The sequence below is a fragment of the Taudactylus pleione genome, unplaced genomic scaffold (genome assembly GCF_031769625.1).
Source record: "Taudactylus pleione unplaced genomic scaffold, aTauple2 ptg000562l, whole genome shotgun sequence".
NCBI lineage: Eukaryota > Metazoa > Chordata > Amphibia > Anura > Myobatrachidae > Taudactylus > Taudactylus pleione.
The window spans coordinates 706,936-730,703 of record NW_028284964.1 but is presented as its reverse complement, the minus strand read 5'-3'; positions in this window follow the sequence as shown (position 1 = coordinate 730,703).

Here is a 23,768-nt window from a genome sequence, read left to right as displayed (position 1 = left end):
TATTATTAACCTCAATAACCTTAATTTCCACTCATTTCCAGTCTATTCTGAACACCTCACACCTCACAATAGTGTTTTCATGTCCAAAAGGTTGCACCGAGGTAGCTGGATGACTATGCTAAGCGACACGAGTGGGCGGCACAAACACGTGACCCATCTAGGAGTGACACTGCAGTGGCAGACAGGATGGCAGTTAGAAAAACTAGGCCCCAAACTGTACATAATGCAAAGAAAAAAAAGAAGTGCAAGATGGAATTGTCCTTGGGCCCTCCCACCCACCCTTATGTTGTATAAACAGGACATGCACACTTTAACAAATCAATCATTTCAGCGCCAGGGTCTGCCACACAACTGTGGCTGAAATGATTGGTTCGTTTGGGCCCCCACAAAACAAGCTGGCAATTAATGTGTCCCTGCACAAACTGGCTCTACGGAGGCAAGATGTCATCCTCATCCTCCTCATCCACCGATTCCTCACCCTCTTCAGTGTGTACATCCTCATCCTCACAAAGTATTAACTCGTCCCCACTTGAATCCACCACCACAGGTCCCTCTGTACCTTCTGGAGGCTGGTCTCCCTGGAAGAGCTGATAATTCATTTTGATGAACATCATCTTCTCCACATTCTGTGGAAGCAACCTCCTACGCCTTTCGCTGACAAGGTTCCCGGCTGCACTAAACACTCTTTCGGAGTACACACTGGAGGGGGGGCAACTCAGGTAAAATAGAGCCAGCTTGTACAGGGGCCTCCAAATTGCCTCTTTTTCCTGCCAGTACAGGTATGGACTGTCTGACATGCCTACTTGGATGCTGTCACCGATGTAATCCTCCACCATTCTGTCAATGGTGACAGTATCATATGCAGTGACAGTAGACATGTCAGAAATTGTTGCCAGGTCCTTCAGTCCGGACCAGATGTCCAAACTTGGTCCTGCCTGCCCTGCATCACCGCCAGCGGGTTGCTTAGGATACCTAAGTTTTTTCCTGGCAGCCCCAGTTGCGGGAGAAAATGAAGAAGGAGCCGTTGACGTGTCACGTTCCGCTTCAGCTGACAGTGTGTTCACCAGCAGGTCTTTGCACCTCTGCAGGTTTGTGTCGGCCGGAAAGAGAGACACCACATAGGCTTTAAACCTAGGATCAAGCACGGTGGCCAAAATGTAGTGGTCTGATTTCAACAGATTGACCACCCTGGAATCCTGGCAAAGCGAATGAAGGGCTTCATCCACAAGTCCCACATGCCGAGCGGAATCGCTCCATCTTAGCTCCTCCTTCACTTTCTCCAGCTGCTTCTGCAAAAGCCTGATGAGGGGAATGACCTGACTCAAGCTGGCTGTGTCTGAACTGACTTCACGTGTGGCAAGTTCGAAGGGCTGGAGAACCTTGCACAACACGGAAATCATTCTCCACTGCGCTTGAGTCAGGTGCATACCCCCTCCTTTGCCTATGTCATAGGTGGATGTATAGGCTTGTATGGCCTTTTGCTGCTCCTCCATCCTCTGAAGCATATAGAGGGTTGAGTTCCACCGCGTCACAACCTCTTGCTTCAGGTGATGGCGGGGCAGGTTCAAGAGTGTTTGCTGGCGCTCCAGTCTTCGGCACGCAGTCGCTGAATGGCGAAAGTGGCCAGAAATTTTTCGGGCCACCCAAAGCGTCTCCTGCACGCCCCTGTCGCTTTTCAGAAAATTCTGCACCACCAAGTTTATTGTGTGAGCAAAACATGGGACGTGCTGGAATTTGCCCAGATGTAATGCCCGCACAATATTGGTGGCGTTGTCAGATATCACAAATCCCCAGGAGAGTCTAAGTGGGGTAAGCCACTGGGCGATGATTTCCCTCAGTTTCTCTAAGAGGTTGTCGGCGGTGTGCCTCTTACTGAAACCGGTGATACACAGCGTAGCCTGCCTTGTAACGAGCTGGCGTTTCTGAGATGCTGCTACTGGTGACGCTGCTGCTGTTGCTGCGTAAGGTGATACATCTACCCAGTGGGCTGTCACAGTCATATAGTCCTTAGTCTGCCCTGTTCCACTTGTCCACATGTCCGTGGTTAAGTGGACATTGTGTACAACGGCATTTTTCAGGACACTGAGGACACTTTTTCTGACGTTTCTGTACAGTCTCGGTATCGCCTGCCTAGTGAAGTGGAATCTAGACGGGATTTGGAACCGGGGACACACACCTCCATCAATTGTCTAAATCCCACTGCACTAATGGCGGATACCGGACGCACGTCTAACACCAACATAGCAGTCAAGGCCTCAGTTATACGTTTTGCTTCAGGATGACTGCTGTCGTACTTCATCCTCCTCGCTAAGGACTGTTGGAGGGTCAATTGTTTAGTAAAAGTAGTGGTGTTCCTGCTTCCTCTCTGGGATGATGAACGACTCCCAGCAGCAGCGGCAGCAGTAGGCGTAGCAATGCAGGATCCTCCAGAGGAATCCCGGATAGGAGAGTCAGTCATGCCAGTGACATGGCCTGCAGGACTACTTCCGATCCTGACTAAGGAGGAAATTGACGAGGAGGGAGTTGACGGTGTGGTTTGCAGGCGCTTGGATACAACAGGACAACGGGATTTAGGTGTCCCTGGACTGCTTACGGTCTTAGCCAAAGTTTCTGAACTTGACAGTAACTTTTTATGAACGCGCTGCAGGTGCCGTATAAGGGAGGATATTCCTAGGTGGTTGACGTCCCTACCCCTACTTATTTCACCTTTACATATGGTACATATGGCAAGACAGTTGTTGTCCGGATTTGGATAGAAATATTGCCAGACCAAAGAGGTGGAATGTTTGGTCTTCTGCCCAGGCATGACCGTGATGGGCTTTTTCATCCCACGGACAACAACTGTCTCCCCCGGAGCCTGATTTAAACAAACCACATCACCATCAGAATCCTCCTCGCCAACTTCCTCCTCAGCGCCAGCTACACCAGTATCCTCATCCTGTTGTACTTCAACAGTGACATCTTCAATTTGCATATCAGCAAGTGGACTGTGGGTGCTCCTTTCAGCACTTGCAGGGGGCGTGCAAATGGTGGAAAGAGCCACCTCTTCCCGTCCAGTGCTGGGAAGGTCAGGCACGCAACCACCACCACACTTGGACTCTCCTTGGGGATTTGTGATATCTTCTTAGAAAGCACAGTTCTTCGCTGTGCTTTTGCCAGCTTAACTCTTTTGATTTTTTTAGTGGGAGGAGGGCTTCCATCGTCATGTGAAGCTGAACCACTAGTCATGAACATACTAGGGATCGACCTTAGCCGTTCTTTGCCACTCCGTGTCGTAAATGGCATATTGGCAAGTTTACGTTTCTCTTCAGCTGATTTAAATGTCTTTTTCAAGGTCATTTTCCTGAACTTTGCCATTTGGGATTGTATGTGCCCTCTACTATGACATTGGGCATCGGCCTTGGCAGACGACGTTGATGGCATGTTATCGTCTATGTCATGACTAGTGGCAGCAGCTTCAGCACTAGGAGGAAGTGGTTCTTGATCTTTCTCTATTTTATTTTTATCGGAGAAAGTTTGGTCCTCCATTTATGTTATATCGATTTGATATATACGTGCGGCTAAACACAGAAAATAATTTTTTTTTTGGTTTGGACTGGAGTGTACTTTGGGGGTTACAGCACCCTTTAACGGTCAAGCCAGCCGGCCCTTATGACACAGGCGCACTCTTGGCACTACTTTGTTGATGCACGTGCGGCTACTGCGCACACAATTCACAAACACAGAAAATAATTTTTTTTTTGGTTTGGACTGGAGTGTACTTTGGGGGTTACAGCACCCTTTAATTGTCAAGCCAGCCGGCCCTTTACTTATGACACAGGCGCACGCTTGGCACTACTTTGTTGATGCACGTGCGGCTACTGCGCACACAATTCACAAACACAGAAAATAATTTTTTTTTTGGTTTGGACTGGAGTGTACTTTCGGGGGTTACAGCACCCTTAACGGTCAAGCCAGCCGGCCCTTTACTTATGACACAGGCGCACGCTTGGCACTACTTTGTTGATGCACGTGCGGCTACTGCGCACACAATTCACAAACACAGAAAATAATATTTTTTTTGGTTTGGACTGGAGTGTACTTTGGGGGTTACAGCACCCTTTAATTGTCAAGCCAGCCGGCCCTTTACTTATGACACAGGCGCACGCTTGGCACTACTTTGTTGATGCACGTGCGGCTACTGCGCACACAATTCACAAACACAGAAAATAATTTTTTTTTTTGTTTGGACTGGAGTGTACTTTCGGGGGTTACAGCACCCTTAACGGTCAAGCCAGCCGGCCCTTTACTTATGACACAGGCGCACGCTTGGCACTACTTTGTTGATGCACGTGCGGCTACTGCGCACACAATTCACAAACACAGAAAATAATTTTTTTTTTGGTTTGGACTGGAGTGTACTCTCGGGGGTTACAGCACCCTTAACGGTCAAGCCAGCCAGCCCTTTACTTATGACACAGGCGCACGCTTGGCACTACTTTGTTGATGCACGTGCGGCTACTGCGCACACAATTCACAAACACAGAAAATAATTTTTTTTTGGTTTGGACTGGAGTGTACTTTCGGGGGTTACAGCACCCTTTAACGGTCAAGCCAGCCGGCCCTTTACTTATGACACAGGCGCACGCTTGGCACTACTTTGTTGATGCACGTGCGGCTACTGCGCACACAATTCACAAACACAGAAAATAATTTTTATTTTGGTTTGGACTGGAGTGTACTTTGGGGGTTACAGCACCCTTTAACGGTCAAGCCAGCCGGCCCTTTACTTATGACACAGGCGCACGCTTGGCACTACTTTGTTGATGCACGTGCGGCTACTGCGCACACAATTCACAAACACAGAAAATAATTTTTTTTTTGGTTTGGACTGGAGTGTACTTTCGGGGTTTACAGCACCCTTAACGGTCAAGCCAGCCGGCCCTTTACTTATGACACAGGCGCACGCTTGGCACTACTTTGTTGATGCACGTGCGGCTACTGCGCACACAATTCACAAACACAGAAAATAATTTTTTTTTTGGTTTGGACTGGAGTGTACTCTCGGGGGTTACAGCACCCTTAACGGTCAAGCCAGCCGGCCCTTTACTTATGACACAGGCGCACGCTTGGCACTACTTTGTTGATGCACGTGCGGCTACTGCGCACACAATTCACAAACACAGAAAATAATTTTTTTTTGGTTTGGACTGGAGTGTACTTTCGGGGGTTACAGCACCCTTTAACGGTCAAGCCAGCCGGCCCTTTACTTATGACACAGGCGCACGCTTGGCACTACTTTGTTGATGCACGTGCGGCTACTGCGCACACAATTCACAAACACAGAAAATAATTTTTTTTTTGGTTTGGACTGGAGTGTACTTTGGGGGTTACAGCACCCTTTAACGGTCAAGCCAGCCGGCCCTTTACTTATGACACAGGCGCACGCTTGGCACTACTTTGTTGATGCACGTGCGGCTACTGCGCACACAATTCACAAACACAGAAAATAATTTTTTTTTTGGTTTGGACTGGAGTGTACTTTCGGGGGTTACAGCACCCTTAACGGTCAAGCCAGCCGGCCCTTTACTTATGACACAGGTGCACGCTTGGCACTACTTTGTTGATGCACGTGCGGCTACTGCGCACACAATTCACAAACACAGAAAATATTTTTTTTTTTGGTTTGGACTGGAGTGTTCTTTCGGGGGTTACAGCACCCTTAACGGTCAAGCCAGCCGGCCCTTTACTTATGACACAGGCTCACGCTTGGCACTACTTTGTTGATGCACGTGCGGCTATTGCGCACACAATTCACAAACACAGAAAATAATTTTTTTTTTGGTTTGGACTGGAGTGTACTTTCGGGGGTTACAGCACCCTTAACGGTCAAGCCAGCCGGCCCTTTACTTATGACACAGGCGCACGCTTGGCACTACTTTGTTGATGCACGTGCGGCTACTGCGCACACAATTCACAAACACAGAAAATATATTATTTTTTTAGCACTTGGGGGGAGCACCCCTGATGGACAGAGCACCCCCTGGACAACACTACAGCACTCCTTTAGGACTGGGACACTGCACAGGACTTTGGAGTGGACACAGCCCCTATGGAGAACTGACTGCACAACACAGTCCAGCCAGCCCCTATGGACTTTGAAGTAGTGGACACAGCCCCAATTAACAACAGCAGCACAGCACAACACAGCCAGCCCCTATGGACTTTGAAGTAGTGGACAACAGCAACACTACACTACACTACACTACACTACACTACACAGCCCTAACTCCCACCCTCCCTCTTCACTGTCCACAGCCGAGTGAGAAAATGGCGCCGATGCGGGTACCTTATATAGGATCCAAAACCCGCGAGACTCGGAAGGCGGGATGATGACGTTTTGCCTCGATTTCAGATCCGAGTCAGGCGGGAAAAGTCGAGCCTGACTCGGATCGGACTCGGATCGGGGGGGCTCGGGGGGGTTCGGATTTCAGAAATCCGAACCCGCTCACCCCTAGTATGAAATACCGCCGGCCGCATGGTTTGATTCCCGTCAGCGGCATCCCAACAAGAGCAGAGTCCCGAGCAGCGGAAGCCCGACAGCGCTGGAAATCCCGATCGTCCTCAGGTAAGTATATACTAACCTAACCTAACCCCCCTAACCCTAACCCTCCTTAGGGGTGCCTAACCCTAACTTCCCCCCCAAGTGCCTAACCCTAATCCCCGCTCTATGTGCCTAACCCTAACCACCCCCTTCCCCGCTGCCTAAACCTAAGTCCCCCGGGGGGGTGCCTAACCCTAAGTCCCCCCCAAGGGTGCCTAACCCTAACCCTCCCTCCCCCTAGCCTAAACCTAACCCTCCCGGGGGGGTGCCTAACCCTAAGTCCCCCCCGGGAGCCCTAAACCTAACCCTCCCCACCGCGGCTGTCACGATCGTAGTGATGCCGGGCGCCGGTCTCCTGGCGTTGGGGAAATGCGGGCGTCTACATCTAGACGCCCGGCATTTCACCCTTGCCGGGATATGACAGTCGGCTTCCCGATTGCATACCCTTTAGCAGTCAATTTTTGTTCCCATATTTTCCTGCAAGATAGAGAGCTGCCTCTTCTTTTTACCCCTTTCCAGGGAGGGGGTGCTGAGGGTGTGGGCATCACAGGGGTGTCACCCGCCGAGGGGTGACACCAAAGTGCCGACTCCTCAGTGCCAGGAGACGGGTGCTGCACTGTAGCATTACATGCAGCACTCAGTTCCTGACACAGTGAGGATACCGGCACAGCACACAGGCTTGGGCCCGTGGGCAGCCTGCATGTCAGAGTTCAGCCGGGGATCGGCCTGCCGGCTTCCTCTGATTTCCCGGGCAGTCGGGCGGCTGGTGCGGCGACGTGGGAGGTGCTGAGCATTCTCCCTGATGCTGGTGTCTCGGGCGGCCTGGTGCGCGGGGATCGGAGTTCCTGTCATGGGCGCCACCATGACACTTCCTTCTCTGACTATCCTTCCTTCCCTGACAGTCTGGCTGGTCAGCTGACGCTGTGGACCAATCAGTGGGCTTCCAGGGGTATATATCCGGCTCCTGTGTATCAGGTAGTTGCCTGAACAACCATGGTCACTGCTAGTGTTACTAGTGGTCTCTCGTTCCAGGTTCCCTTGCTTCCAGTGATCTATTCCTGTGTGCAGCTATATCATCCATCTCACCAGTGCTTTACCATCTCAGCCTGTGTGCAGCTATTTCATTCATCTCATCAGTGCTTTACCATCTCAGCCTGTGTGCAGCTATACCATTCATCTCACCAGTGCTTTACCATCTCAGCCTGTGTGCAGCTATTTCATTCATCTCATCAGTGCTTTACCATCTCAGCCTGTGTGCAGCTATATCATTCATCTCACCAGTGCTTTACCATCTCAGCCTGTGTGCAGCTATACCATTCATCTCATCAGTGCTTTACCATCTCAGCCTGTGTACAGCTATACCATTCATCTCATCAGTGCTTTACCATCTCAGCCTGTGAGCAGCTATATCATTCATCTCATCAGTGCTTTACCATCTCAGCCTGTGTACAGCTATATCATTCATCTCACCAGTGCTTTACCACCTTAGCCTGTGTGCAGCTATATCATTCATCTCATCAGTGCGTTACCACCTCGCCTGTGTGCAGTATACCTCCATTCCACCAGTGCGTTACCACCGCCGCCTGTGTGCAGTATACTATACATTTCACCAGTACGTTACCATCACAGCCTGAGTGTAGTTATACGTACCCACCTCTCCAGCATCATAATCTCTGGCTGGCTCCAGTACCACTACCCACCTCGTTACTGGACTCTGTGGTCCCTACCTATGTGTTACAGTATTGCACCGTGGTGCACTCTTTCCAACCGGCAACCCGGTAGAGTGTGTCCGCAGTGCACACTTCCTTGTACCTCAAGTACAGTGTCCCTACGTGCCACTTACTGGCACAGACCCTTTGGGACACGAGTGTTCGGCTCTCCTTTTTCCCGCGGGCTTTGGTCACCTAGTCAAAGGACCGTGACCTGCTTACGAGGTGCAGCTCAAGCCCATATCCCTATTGGTGGGGTCACTTGCGAACACCATCTCGTGGGTTAGATTCCGCACCTTTGACTAGGTCTCGCCAACGACCAAGACCCGTGGATGCGGAGGTCGTACATTCAGGCCCCTTGCCTCCGTTTCCTCCCGCAGCCTCAGGCCTCAGCTTCCTGAAAACCGCCTCCCAGCATAACAGTTTGTTCAGGCCAAATGGAAGCTACAGGCTCCCCAGGTACTGGGAATCTCCAGGAGCTAATGGCTCGCATGGATAACCAAGAGGCGGCACAGCAGCATGTGGCCCAGTACCTACAGGAATTATCTGGTCAGCTCCTGTCTATTCAGAACACTCTGGCAGCTATGTCTCATGCTCCACCTTCTGTCGCTCCTACGGTTTCTCCTGTATTACCTTCTGGGGTCGTTCCTCAAAAATCCCGTTTGCACTTGGCTACTCCCGAGAGGTTCGATGGTACTCCTCAACGATGTTGTGGTTTCATAAACCAGTGTGAGATCCAGTTCGAATGCCTGCCCTAGAATTTCCCTACCTCGTGGTCTAAGGTGGCCTATGTAATTTCATTACTAACCGGGGCAGCTCTGGATTGGGTCTCCCCCTTGTGGGAACGAGCAGATCCGCTCGTATCTAGATATGAAGAGTTCGTGGCAGCTTTCAAAAGGATCTTCGATGAACCCGAGATCTGTCTCTGCTTCTTCAGATTTGCTTCGTGTCCGTCAGGGTACCCGGTCCATCGGGCAATATGTAGTACAATTTCAAACCCTGGCGTCCGAACTAAAATGGAACGAGGAAGCACTTAAGGCAGCCTTCCTACATGGCTTATCTGAGAGGATGAAGAATGAATTGGCATCTAGGGATTTACCTCCCACCTTCTCGGATGTTATATCCCTCTGTATAAAAATTGACCTTCGCCATAGAGAGCGGTGGGGAAATAGGGGACGTGGAGATCGTCCTCGGGATTGCCCATCCTTGGGAGGTCATTCTCCTTCCTTCTCTAGCAGTGAGGAGCCGATGCAAATTAACAGTTCACGGTTAAGTACCGCTGAACGGAACCGGCGTTTTCAAAATAAATTGTGCTTGTATTGTGCTGCTCCGGAGCACACATTAAGGAATTGTACTGTATTGACGGGAAACGCGAAACCCTAATTGATGTTGGGAGCATGCAATTGGGGGTTATTTTTGACTCCTCACAAATAAATGATAGTTTATTGCCTGTGTCGCTCTCCTACCAGTCCAGGAAAAGGATGTGGATGTGGAAAAGCCCTTGTGGATTCTGGGGCTGACGGCAGTTTTATTTATAAGTCACTGGTTCAGACCCTAGGCATTCCGGTGGTTCCATTGCCAAACAGATTACTGCTCTCTGGTGTAGATGGCAAGACCTTTGCTAGGGAGATCCATTTCCTCAAAAACCCTGCCAGTGTTCCTCCGGATTGGATGTCTGCACCACGAGAATATTGAATTTTTTGTTCTTCCTGACTCAGCCTATGTACTAGTTTTAGGCCTCCCTGGCTACAAAAGCACAATCCTACGTTTGAGTGGTCCAGTATGCAGATTTTATCGTGGGGTCCAAGTTGTTTCCATGGATTTCTCATCCAAGTACTCCCTGTCCGCACTAACGAGGTCCTCCAGTGGAAATATAAGCTTCCCCCCGTCTGACAAGCCCAAGTGTTCCTCTGTTCCCGGTCTACCAGCAGCTTATCAAGATTTTGCCAATGTATTTTGCGAACAGGCTGCGGATAAACTTTCACCTCATCGTTCCTGGGACTGTGGTATTGAGCTCCTGCCATGGAAGAACCCTCCTCAGGGTCGAACCTACCCATTATCAGTTCCTGAAACAGCCACTATGGCGGCATATATAAAGGAGAATCTAGCTTAGGGGTTTATCTGGCCCTCCACTTCTCCAGCAGGGGCGGGGTTTTTTTTTGTGAGCAAGAAGGACGGCGGGCTTCGGCCTTGTATTGACTACCGGGGTCTCAACCAGATTACTGTAAAGAATCGATATCCTCTGCCTCTGATTCCGGAGCTTTTTGATAAAGTTCGCGGGGCCTCTTTGTTCACCAAACTTGATCTGCGGGGTGCGTATAATTTAATACATATTAAAGCTGGAGATGAGTGGAAGACCGCTTTTAACACCAGAGACGGCCACTTCGAATATCTCGTAATGCCCTTCGGACTCTGCAATGCCCCAGCGATATTTCAGGGTTATGTGAACGAGATCTTCCGGGATGTCCTCTACAGTTTGGTTATAGTCTATTTGGATGATATTATAATTTTTTCCAAAAATTTGCAGGATCATCGCCAGCATGTCCACGAAGTCTTATCACGCCTCCAGAAGCATCATCTTTATGGAAAAATATCCAAGTGCCTTTTCAAAGAAACCTCGGTACCCTTCCTAGGGCACATAATTTCTGGAAAGACCCTCCGGATGGATCCTGAGAAGTTAAAAGCCATTTCTGACTGGCCGATACCAAAATCCTTGAAGTCTACTCAACGCTTCTTGGGTTTTCAAATTATTACCGGCGGTTTATACCAAATTTCTCCACACTGGTGTCTCCTATCACAAATCTCACAAAGAAGGGTGCCAATCCCGTTCGCTGGCCTGATACTGCCATCCAAGCCTTCCAAAAATTAAAAGAAGCCTTCTCCACTGCACCTATCCTGTGCCAACCCCAATTGGACAAACCGTTCACAGTTGAGGTAGATGCTTCTTCAGTAGGGGTAGGGGCAGTACTGTCTCAAATCTCAAATGCTGGTAAGTACCATCCCTGTGGGTATTTTTCTCGTAGGTTTTCCATTGCCGAAAAGAACTACGGAATTGGTGACCAGGAACTACTAGCAATGCGGTTAGCTGTAATGGAATGGCGGCATTTGTTGGAAGGAGCCAACTTTCCAGTTACCGTGATCACAGATCATAAAAACTTAATCTACCTCCAAACGGCTCACCGTCTAAATGCTAGACAGGCCCGTTGGTCCTTGTTCTTTTCAAGATTTAATTTAAAACTTCAATTTCGTTCTGGCAGTCTAAACAGAAAAGCTGACACCCTCTCACGGTCTTTCTTGTCCAGCACTCAGGAAGAGGATCATCAACGTTCCCGACCAATTTTAGATCCTGTAGTCTTCGACTCTACTCAAATGTTGACTCCTCCCCCAGGGAAAATTTTTGTAACCCCAGAACTATGGGGAAAATTACTAACTTGGGCTCATAGCTCTCTGTTTGCTGGCCATTCTGGTATCCTCAAGACTTACAAGTTCCTTCAGCGTTCCTATTGGTGGCCCACAATGAAAGGGGATATTCGAGAATTTATTCTTTCATGTGTAAAATGCGCTCAGCATAAGACTCCCCGCAAGAAGGCAGCAGGTTTCCTGCGACCCCTGTCCATTCCTAATACTCCTTGGACCCATATATCCATGGATTTCATCTCTGGACTACCATGCTCCCAAGGATACAATACCATACGGGTAGTGGTGGATCGCTTTTCTAAGATGGCACACTTTATTCCATTGATGGATCTCCCTTCTGCTCCTCAGTTGGCAAGAATCTTTGTTAAGGAAATATTCAGGTTGCTTGGACTTCCTAAAGAGATCATTTCTGACCACGGAGTTCAATTCATAGGTAAATTTTGGAGAGCCTTATGTAGCACTTGTGGAACAAAGTTAAAATTTTCTTCAGCCTACCATCCACAAACTAATGGGCAAACCGAAAGAGTTAACCAAGAGCTGGAGACTTTCATAAGACTCTTTGTTTCCTCCTCACAAGATATTCCTGCAGTTTCTGAATTGGTGGAGTCTTTCACAACTGTTTGGAAGAGGGTTCATTCCTCTCTGAAGCAGTCATCCAAGAACTACAAAAAATTTGCGGATAGACGACATGTCGCTGTTCCACTGATGAGAGTTGGAGATAAAGTCTGGGTATCCTCCAGGAACATCCGATTGAAAGTACCCAGTATGAAGCTAGCCCCACGCTTCATTGGTCCTTACCGTGTTCGCAAGGTCATCAACCCAGTCCCGTATAAGTTGGAACTCCCTCCTCAACTAAGAATATCCAATACCTTTCATATTTCTTTGCTGCGTCCTCTAGTGCTGAATCGTTTTCAAACTTCTGCTCCCAAGTTACCTCAAGTGCAAACTTCTCAAGGTACAGAGTTCGAGGTAGGGAGGATTTTGGACTCTCGATTTACCAAATCTAACAACCTCCAATATCTCATTGACTGGAAAGGGTACGGTCCGGAAGAAAGGGCATGGATCAGAGCCACAGACGTTCACGCGCCTCAAATGGTTCAAGCCTTCCATATTAGATTTCCTGGTAAACCTGGTGGGTGTCCGGTGTCCACCCTGAATGGGGGGGTACTGTCAGAGTTCAGCCGGGGATCGGCCTTCCCTTACCATCCCACCGGCTTCCTCTGACTTCCCGGGCAGTCGGGCGGCTGGTGCGGCGGTGCTGAGCATTCTCCCTGATGCTGGTGTCTCGGGTGGCCTGGTGCGCGGGGATCAGAGTTTCTGTCATGGGCGCCGCCATGAAACTTCCTCCTGTGACTATCCTTCCTTCCCTGACAGTCTGGCCGGTCAGCTGACACTGTGGACCAATCAGTGGGCTTCCAGGGGTATATTTCCGGCTCCTGTGTATCAGGTAGTTGCCTGAACAACCATTGTCGCTGCTAGTGTTACTAGTGCTCTCTCGTTCCAGGTTCCCTTGCTTCCAGTGATCTATTCCTGTGTGCAGCTATATCATCCATCTCACCAGTGCTTTACCATCTCAGCCTGTGTGCAGCTATACCATTCATCTCATCAGTGCTTTACCATCTCAGCCTGTGTGCAGCTATACCATTCATCTCATCAGTGCTTTACCATCTCAGCCTGTGAGCAGCTATATCATTCATCTCATCAGTGCTTTACTATCTCAGCCTGTGTACAGCTATATCATTCATCTCACCAGAGCTTTACCACCTTAGCCTGTGTGCAGGTATATCATTTATCTCATCAGTGCGTTACCACCTCGCCTGTGTGCAGTATACCTCCATTCCACCAGTGCGTTACCACCTCGCCTGTGTGCAGTATACTATCCATTTCACCAGTGCTTTACCATCACAGCCTGAATGTAGGTATACGTACCCACCTCTACAGCATCATAATCTCTGGCTGGCTCCAGTACCACTGCCCACCTCGTTACTGGACTCTGTGGTCCCTACCTATGAGTTACAGTATTGCACCGTGGTGCACTCTTTCCAACCGGCAACCCGGTAGAGTGTGTCCACAGTGCACACTTCCTTGTACCTCAAGTACAGTGTCCCTACGTGCCACTTACTGGCACAGACCCTTTGGGACACGAGTGTTCGGCTCTCCTTTTTCCCGCGGGCTTTGGTCACCTAGTCAAATGACCGCGACCTGCTTACGGGGTGCAGCTCAAGCCCATATCCCGATTGGTGGGGTCACTGGCGAACACCATCTCGTGGGTTAGATTCCGCACCTTTGACTAGGTCTCGCCAACGACCAAGACCCGTGGATGCAGAGGTCGTACATTCAGGCCCCTCACCTCCATTTCCTCCCGCAGCCTCAGGCCTCAGCTTCCAGAAAACCGCCTCCCAGCATGACACTGCATCTCTGGACCCCCAGAGTGAATAAAACAGGAGTTCTGGCATGGAGACCACTCCCCGTACCCACGAGGACATATTCCTACACGCGAGGCCATGCCCCCTTCGCCACGCACACTACTATCCTCTCAGGGGCCCGTACCAGGTGTCACCAGTGTGAGTGAAGCCATTGCCCCTGTCTAGGGCTTTTCTGTAACATAATGGGCTGTATTTTGAACTAGACATATTGGGGCTGAGGCAGAGATAAATCCAAAGACAATTTGAGGCACATATATTGTATATTGTATAATGTGTGCTTTCCCAGTTCGTATGAATAGGAGCAGAAAGTGCACAAGTATGGGCAATGTAGAGCCATATGCAATTAAGTTGCATCTTCACTTGCGCCTCAATGGGCGCAACTTGCATTCGCACATAGGCAAAGTTCAGTCAGTCCACTGAATTGTGGGCTGCGCAGAGTCGTGCATAAGCGTGATTTGCCTGTTTTCAATGAGATCTTTTGCACCAGGGATAGGGCTGGTGAAAGTGCTCACTGATAATGATAAAGGCTATGACAAAGGGGCAGGTTCTGCTGCAGAGATGGGTACATGGCACCTGCAATTTGTAGGTGTGTTGCACTGGGATAAGTGGCTAATGCCTCAGGAATGCTAGGCACGCTGCCGATATGATGTGACTACTCACCTGTATTGATGGAGTCTTGCTTTAGAATTTTGAAATGTTGAGATGATTGTATAGCATCATGGAACTTACCCTTCCCCGTGTGTATGAGCCCCACATTTTAAAGGCAATGCTATTAATGTAATACTCCACTAGGAAGAATACAGATGGTGTGGTGCAGGTGTTACTGGCGGCAATTCCTAACTCACTCAACACCCACAGAGAGGCAAGGGTTCCCCAATCAGACAGACAATGGGAGACAAAATTCATGCAAAAGCAATCTGGATTTATTTTTAGTAACCCACAATTACTGAAATTGGTCACTGTTATAGAATAACAGGTTTGGTACAATAAACACACAATAAATCACATAAATGGCAATAGCAAACTATTACTGCTTTCTAATTGTCTATTCCTATACTAAATTAGCAACGTTCTTTCCAAATTAATAGAATGTCCCAATAACCTAACATAGATGACATGTCCTTTATAACTCAGGTAACGGGTAACTCCTTGTACACACGTTGGGGCCCTTACAGCATATTTACAACTGAATGTCAAGCAGCAATGTTGCAGTGTTGATATATAAATTATGAACAGTGTATAGTAGTAATAATAGTGGGGCAGGCTGAGAGTAGTAGTAGTTCAGAACAGGGGGCAGGATGGGGAGGATGGGAGTAATAGTGGAAAGCAGTGGAAGGCTGGGAGTAGTACTGTTGAGCAGGGAGCAGGGTGGTTGTGGGCAGGGTGGGAATAAGTGGGCAGGATAGGGGTGGAAGAGACTCACCAGGAAAATGCTGAACAAGAATCCCCCATACTCCAGGGTCACCTCAGCTCATTGGTCCCGACTGCCGTCCCTCTCTCAGTGCTGACAGCAGCCTCACACAGCCAGAGTGTGTGTGTTGAGAAAGCCTTTGCCATCTATGTCCTGCTCCTCCGGCTCCTATTTCAAGACCATTCCAGGCATAGCTGCACACACCCCGCCCCCTGCGTGGTCCACCTCATCTCCAACAGCCGAGCTGCCCGCCCTTGGGGACGGTACAGCCCGGACCGGCTCCGACCATCCCACAGACTGGGGGCTGCCCGCGGCGGCGGAGGCTGAAGGAGGGATGGGACGCCGCACATTGATAGTGGAACCAGGAGCTTCCGGATTGCGTTCCATTGCGGTATGCAAATCTCAGAAGCACGGCAGCCGGCAGTGACAACCAGCCCAGCAAAGGGGTTCATGGGGCCGACCCAGTAGGAACTTTCCCGCTTTCCCGATGGCCCAATCCGCCTCTGCCTCACATGCTTCTCCTTCCCTTATACTATCATTTACTCCTAACTCCCTTACACTTGGTTGCTGATACCCTGCTGTTTATTTCAGTGTTGTGCAACAAGGTTTATATACCGGAATGGGTATGTAATGCCGGCTGTCGGGATGCCTCCTGTCACAATATCAACAGTGGCATCCCGTTGGTTGGTATCCCGACAGGGGTTGGGTAGGTATACTTACCCTCCTCCCTTCTCCCCCTAACCCCACCCTCCCTTCTTGTAGCCTAACCCTAACTCTCCCCACCCCGTACCTTAACCCTAACACTCCCCGTTAGTGCCTAAACCTAGGTTTCCCCCCATCATGCCTAAACCTAACCCTCTCTTGTAGTACAAGTTATAAAATCTGGTATAGGGTGGGATTCCCCAGTTTTAGAATAAAAATTTTCAATTTTTGTAGTTTGTTTAGTAAAAGATCTACATACTAGGCATGTTCCACAGCGATGGAACCCTTTGGTTTTCACCCTTCCTGTTCTTTTAGGCGGGATGGCACTTTTAACAATTTTGTTCTTAATGTTAGGTGCCTTCCTATAAACAAACTTGGGTTTAGGAGGAATTACTGCCTCACATGGACAGGAAGTGACGCGTGCGTGTCATCACTTACCGGAAGCTAGCCACTTCCGCGTTCCATTTTAGCGTTATACATTGCCTCTAAGTTTTAATTATGTTTATTGTTCTCTATGCACATATTTATAAGGTCTTTTATGTATTGTATGTGGATTTTACCATTTTCCAATATTATTTGTGTACATTTTGATTAATGTTGAATCAACCAATGAGATCTCTAGGGAGGGTATATATATGGACTTCACTCCACCATTCTTTACACCTTGAAAAAGACTGAAATTACAGTTGAAACGCGTTGGTGTTCCAGTTCAAGGTTTGATCCAGGAAGTGAAGCTCTTTTCAAAGACACTGCAGATCGTTTTGGGACTCTCTGTTCCTGTTTCTCAGGAAGGACCCCTATAGCGCTTTTGGTGTACTTTGTCTACACCCCCACTTTCCGGTACGCCTTGATTTTTATCAAAATACGGTGGATTTTATATGTCTTGCATTTATATGTTTTACGTTAATAAATGGTAATACACCAGGAAGGTCCCTTTCTTTTTCCTTTCTTTTATGTGCACGTGAGTGACATTGGATTAAGGAGACCTTCATGAAAAAAGTTTTCTGAACACAACGAAGCAACCCTCCTATTGTGACTACGGAGATAGTCCACAGAGACTCTTATTACACACTTTTTGTTGAAGTTTTTGTCACATTGTATATGAGTATATAGTGGCAGCATTTACTATTCTAACTCTATGTCCTTGTTTTTTGTGCGCTCTGGTGACTACATTGTGTTTTAAACATGTACAGTGTCCAGTACAAATGACAAAAAGGGCAGGGTCCCAACCTCCTCGATATTCCCCATCCTTTTCCATGCACAATTGGGCACAGAGATGGGGCGTGAGGATATATACTCACGCATCCATAAACTGGTGATATAGGTTTAAAAAAATCTATTTTAAAATCGTTACAAGAATAAAATCATTTAAAGGGAATAAAGTATTTTTTGAAGGTGAGCAAAAGCCCTAATGATTTAGTAACAGAAAATTGTGCTTACCTGCAATCCTGTCACTGTGGTGTGAGGGGTAGTGGCACACATGGGCAGAGGCACAAGTAGGGTGAGGGGTAAGGGGCACACATGGGAAGATGGGGAGCGGCACACACAAGGGCGGCCGAGGCATACGTGGGGAGTATGGGCAGAGGCACAGACATGGGGAAAGGGCAGAGGTACAGATATAGGGACGGGGCAGGAGGCTGAGGCACGAATGATGGGACAGTGGACTGTGTGGGAGAAAAGGGCAGAGGCACAGATGATGAACGTTTCAGCACCTCAGTGCACCTCACCTGCTGTTTCACATTGCCTTCTTCTGGGAGTAGTTGGGGAAAGAGGAGCAGAGCTGGGGGTGGGGCAACTTCAGAGGCAGAAAAAGCTTTTCCAGTGAGGGTCTGAGAGGGGGACATATTTGTGTGTGGGTGGATGGGGGTGGGATGGCAGGGCATGTACCTTCATCATAATCTGGCTATGGTGTTGCTGGTGATCCCGGCCATGAACTTACAAAGCCCTCACCCAATCTTCTCCCATATACATCTCTGATCTCATCTCCCTTCACTCTCCTCTCCGCTCTCTTCGTTCAACTAATGCACGCTGCCTTTCATGCCAGCTGATTACTTCCTCCCACTCCTGCCTCCAAGATTTTGCCCGCACTGCTCCCCACCTCTGGAACTCTCTCCCTCTCCCCATCAGACTCTCCACCTCTTTGCAATCCTTCAAAAGGGCTCTTAAGACCCACTACTTCATCAAAGCCTTCCAGCTATCATTCTAACTCCCTGCTACATGCTCCTTCCTCTCATCTACCCCATCTGTGTCACCCCTGTCTGTCTGCCCCTTTCCTTTAGAATGTAAGCTCTTATGAGCAGGGCCCTCTAACCTCTTGTACTTCTCCCTACTTTAGTTTCATCTATTTCTTACTCACCACTAGGGCACCTAACACTTGGATGCTTATGCTCTTTTGCTTATCTGGGTGTTATGGTCGCTAATGTAGCAATATATATAATCCATGTCCTGTATTGTATTGTTCTGTAAGTCGCTTGTCTACAACTTGTTTATGTACTTTGTAAGGCGCTGTGGAACATTTGTGACGCCATATAAATAAGTTATAATAATAATGATAATAGTCACTTTACTTTCAACACTTTCACATGGAAGCAGTCCTGGCAAGAGGATTTTGCTAAATACCCTGTAAATTAGTTCTCATTGCCGCCATAGGGGAAAAACAAATGACACCTTTTGCCCCTAAATGTTACTTTAGTTCTTCCATCTATAACCTAATAATCCTTTTGTGCAAATGTCAGAATTGCAAACAGATTACTTTATACCAGTTATTCAACAGAGAAAGCTGCCTGCGCAGCATGAATAGTGATTCAATTATATCCTCCCCCCTTCACCACACAACTAGCACCATCCATCTTGTAATAGAGCTGGGCCCAGATATGCCAAGGAGAGAACAGGCTCACATATCATCATTGCCTGACAGATTGTTACTTACTGGAGTAGGAAATATCAAAATTAGGAGCCTCCAATGCAAACAAGGTTTTGTGCCTCACGTTTTGCCAATATGCAGTGAAAAAAATGTTTTGAGGGAAAAACACTAAAATATTATTTAACAGAAGAGAGAATGTGTTTATGGAGGGAATTGTCTGCTTTGCAGAAGGAGCATTAATGAAGAGGGAGGGGTTTGGAGGGTGTCCTGTAGCTTGGCACACTCACTGCATAGCATGGACAATCATCCCCTACTGTAGCACAAACTGGGTCCTTTGATCAGGGACATAGTTAGGGGAGGCATGTGCCCCGGGCAGTGGCGGATCTACATTTTTGGGGCCCTGGAGCTTAAACTGTTATGGGGGCCCCTTTGCAACTAGCAATAATAGGGCAACATCCAACAAGATCCAAAGAGCCTTGCTGCACTTGCAAGGATCTTGAAGCCCAAATGGCGGAGATGAAGAAACACCCCAGAGAGTGAGAGACTGTAGATAGATAGATAGATAGATAGATGTAGAAATCCCCTAGAGAGTGAGAGACTGGGGGGTTTCTACATATATCTATCTATTTATCTATCTATCTATCTATCTATCTATCTATCTATCTATCTATCTATCTATCTATCTATCTATCTATCTATCGACAGTGAGATACTGTAGATAGATAGATAGATAGATAGATAGATAGATAGATAGATAAATCCCCCAGAGAGTGAGACACTGTAGATAGATAGATGTAGAAACCCCCCAGAGAGAGACAAGATAGATAGATAGATAGATAGATAGATGGAAAGATAGATAGATAGACAGATAGATAGACAGATTAACCCCCCCCCCCCAGAGAGGGAGAGAGAGACTGTAGATAGATCACATACAAAACATAAAAATACAACCTCACTTGCGCTTATGAATTTGTTGCCACCCACAGCTATAGCGAGCGGCCAGGATGATGATCGCGATGGTCAAGACCATCGCGACCATCGGGCTTGCGACGAGACCCTTGTGGTAGGGTCTCGTGGCAGAAAACTCCAGAGAGCTTTCGGCTCTAACAGAGCCGAAAGCTCTCCCACTGACATCACTTGTGATGTCAGTGGGGCCGCCCCCAGACGGTAGGCGTTCTCATGGGAACGCCTACATCTGGGCAGCCACCCCCCGGCCCGCCCACCAAAGGGGGCGTGCTGTCACTCAACATCGACAGCAAGCCCCTTTGGTGCGAGACCCGGAGCGACTGATTGCCCGTCACTATCCGGGTCTCGCGCATGCGAACGACGGAGCCGGCTCCGTCATGCGCATGTGCTCTGGGCCACCATCGACCCGGTTGCGAGCGCTCAGCACTTGCGACCGGGTCTGAATCAGGCTCTTAGTCCCAAAAGTTCATATGGTTCTCAAGTTGCTCCAATGCGAAAAATCCACGGTACATGAAAAAAACTATGAAAAAGGAAGGGGAGCACAATAGTGTAATAAAGTCACTTGTTAGGCGCACACCACCGCAAAGATGTGTGTAATAATATAGACAAGGTGAACAAGGAGATCCTCTCCCAGCCTAAAGTACTCCTCCCTTGAAGAAATATCACCCGAATGTGAGGGAAGAAAAGTATACGGTGAGATTCTCACATGTATGCTTACTTCCAACAACATAGTACTTGTGTATAAAGGTATCTTTGGGTTGTCAAAAGTGTAGTATCATCACATCAGATAGAATCTCATCCACCAATGGAAAATTGAAGAGATCAAAAACCAGCTAACGGGTCCAGAGGCGTCAATGGGTGTGAAGACACACAGTTGCGGCACTCACTGTCCCCTTCCGCGTGCCTAAGGTGTGCTTGCTTGGAAGGGGTTGTGAGGCCACACTCCATGATTTTTGCCGTTGACGCCCCCATCCTTGTCATGCTGGGGGCTTGCCCAGCACTCTGGGATCTGCTGGAAAGCCCACAGCCTCTCTCAGCACAGTGTGGATGACACGCACAGACGTGCATCATCCATCAGCCGGCTGTAGCACAGGTCTGTGACACCACCTGAGGGAGTGATACCAACATAGCAGAGAAACTCTGCTATTTTGGTGTCACCCCTTCGGATGGTGCCACCTGATGTGGCCCGCACTCCCCTAGTGACACCACTGACTAAGTCCAAGCTCCGGAATGCTTAGTAAATCTGTGATATCTGGCGCTATACCCAGGGCCAAATTGGCCATCTGGCTCTTCTGTCAAATACCAGAAGGTCCGATCGCCTCAGGGCCGGCTCGTGGAGGATGGAAGTGTCCCCACCCTCCACCCCCCACTGCTGGATTCACTATGTGAGCTCAGGCGGAAGGGGTGGCGTCAGTGAAGGGCCGGTGCGCTCTGCTCGGGCTGGGATTAGGCGGGGCATGCCGCGAGGCCAGGCCCCCATGACTCACGGCATGCCCCCCCTCGCACAGTGCATACTGCCAGGGCTGATCTACAGACCCTGTCCGTCCCTGTCTGTACCCCCTACACACATCCTGGGGATGCTTACATTTTGCGTGTATCCATTTTGGCCGATTTCCTGCAAAACTAGTTTAATAAATAATACCCCTTAATATTCTATTTCTGCAATGTAGCCCTTATCGTCTGTACAGGCATCAGTAAAGATGGCTAATGGTGAATAATACATCCTCCAGCTTTATTAAACCAAAAATTACAGAAAACTATGCATAGAGGGAAAAATTGTAATAGAAAAAAACAACACGGTATTTCCCTGTTGCTCTTAATGAATATTTTATAAAGTGGCTGCAAGTTCAACTGTTCTTGACCATTTAAACTGCACAGCAAAGTGCAGAATTCGAAGCTGAATGTTCTTTGTATTCAATAGTGTTTCTGTCTAAAAGAATATGTTGATTCATTCTGGTAGTGTAGTAATGCATTCAACGCACAGCCCATGTAATTTACCTGAAAGAAAAGGCAACTTAAATGCAAAATATTTTCTTTAGAAATGGAATAATTTCGTCTGATTATAAAGAGGATCAGACAATAGCAATATTGTTTTTTTTATTGTTACAAAGAGATGTATTGAACTTGACCTTTTAATTGATTGAATGTTTGATCGTGATTTTTGGGTCGACTTACTTTAGCTTTAGAGCCACGGATGAATTCTCTGTTCTAAGCCTTCAAAACATAAGTCGCTAAAATATGCTAGAAAATGTTGTTTGTTCAAGCTAAAATTTGTAAATTTTATAGTATATTTCATTTAGAAAAAAAAAAGCAAAAATTACTGTGTTCAAGTTGGAAGTTCAAGTTCACCATTCACATGGTAGAGCACTAAGGGCCTGATTCAGAGCCGTTCGCTATTTGCGGTCGTTCGTTCAAAAACAAGGGGTGGCTATTCAAATGATCCGTTCACAAATTGCAGTCTGTTCACACCTCTAAGTCTGAACGAGCGAGCAAAACATACGCTCGTTTATTTGTTAAAAACGCCCCCTGGCCGCTCGCACCATACGTCATGTCCGCTATTTATTAGATTAATCGAGTACATCGACCAGCGTATGAACTGCTCGCTATTCTTGTGGTTGGTTTTTTCAACCAGTATTTTGCGAGCAGTTCTGAGTTAAAAATAACCCAGTGACGTGGTCAATGACGCTGCTGGATTAATTATGCACTCCCTTAAAACGCCCGTTTTGACCTTTAAGCACGCCTGCGTTCGGATCTCCACTCCCCATTTTCAAGCACCTTCCCCCGTTACCACCCACATATGCCTCATTCTGTCACTCAAAATAGCAGGCACTCGCTATATTGCGAGCACATGAATTTCGGCCGCACTGACTGGTTCGCGCATGCGTATAACGATCCGTACGCATGCGCAGATGTGCGAACATCGCTCGGAACGAGCGTACTGCCGCTAGCAAGTGGCTCTGAATGAGGACCTAATTGTACTATATAATATATACATTTTATTCCAAATTTAGCTCTGCCTTCTCTAGGTTTGAGAATTTATCACCCTATTTCCACACTTTACAGCCAACTCGAACAATGATTTTGTGAATCACTTTGAACAAAATTGGAGCTTCTGTGCAAAACAACGAACAACTGGAAGGAGCACTGGTGTTGGGCGATGAATTTATTAAATATAACAGTAAATTTACAACAGTAAATAGTAAAAAAAACAACTAATTGCTACATAATGAATCCAGGAACTCAAAAAAAAATAATCGACACAATTAATGTTATTTATTTATATATTTATTAAATTCATCACCCAACTCCAGCGCTCCCCCCCCAGCTGTTTGTTGTTTTGCACCCTTTTTGTGGGGGTCAGCACACCATTATTTGAGGTGAGCAACAGGTGTAGGTGTGTTTGTATTGGTTGTATTGAGGTTGCACACCTATACACTTTAGCGCCTGTTTACAATTTCTTTCCGGTATTTACATAAGTTACCTAAGTAACGTAATGAAGAGTCAAAAAATCAAATAGAGTAACACGCAGAATCACAATGACACATTAGGATCAAATTACACTTCTGAGAGATATACAGTATAAGCACATGCAGTAGTAAAAAAAAGTGTCTGTTCAAATCAACTTATGGGTCCTTGACAGATACTTCAAAAGGGAGGGATTTAATCGAGACTAGAAAAAGAAAATAAATGT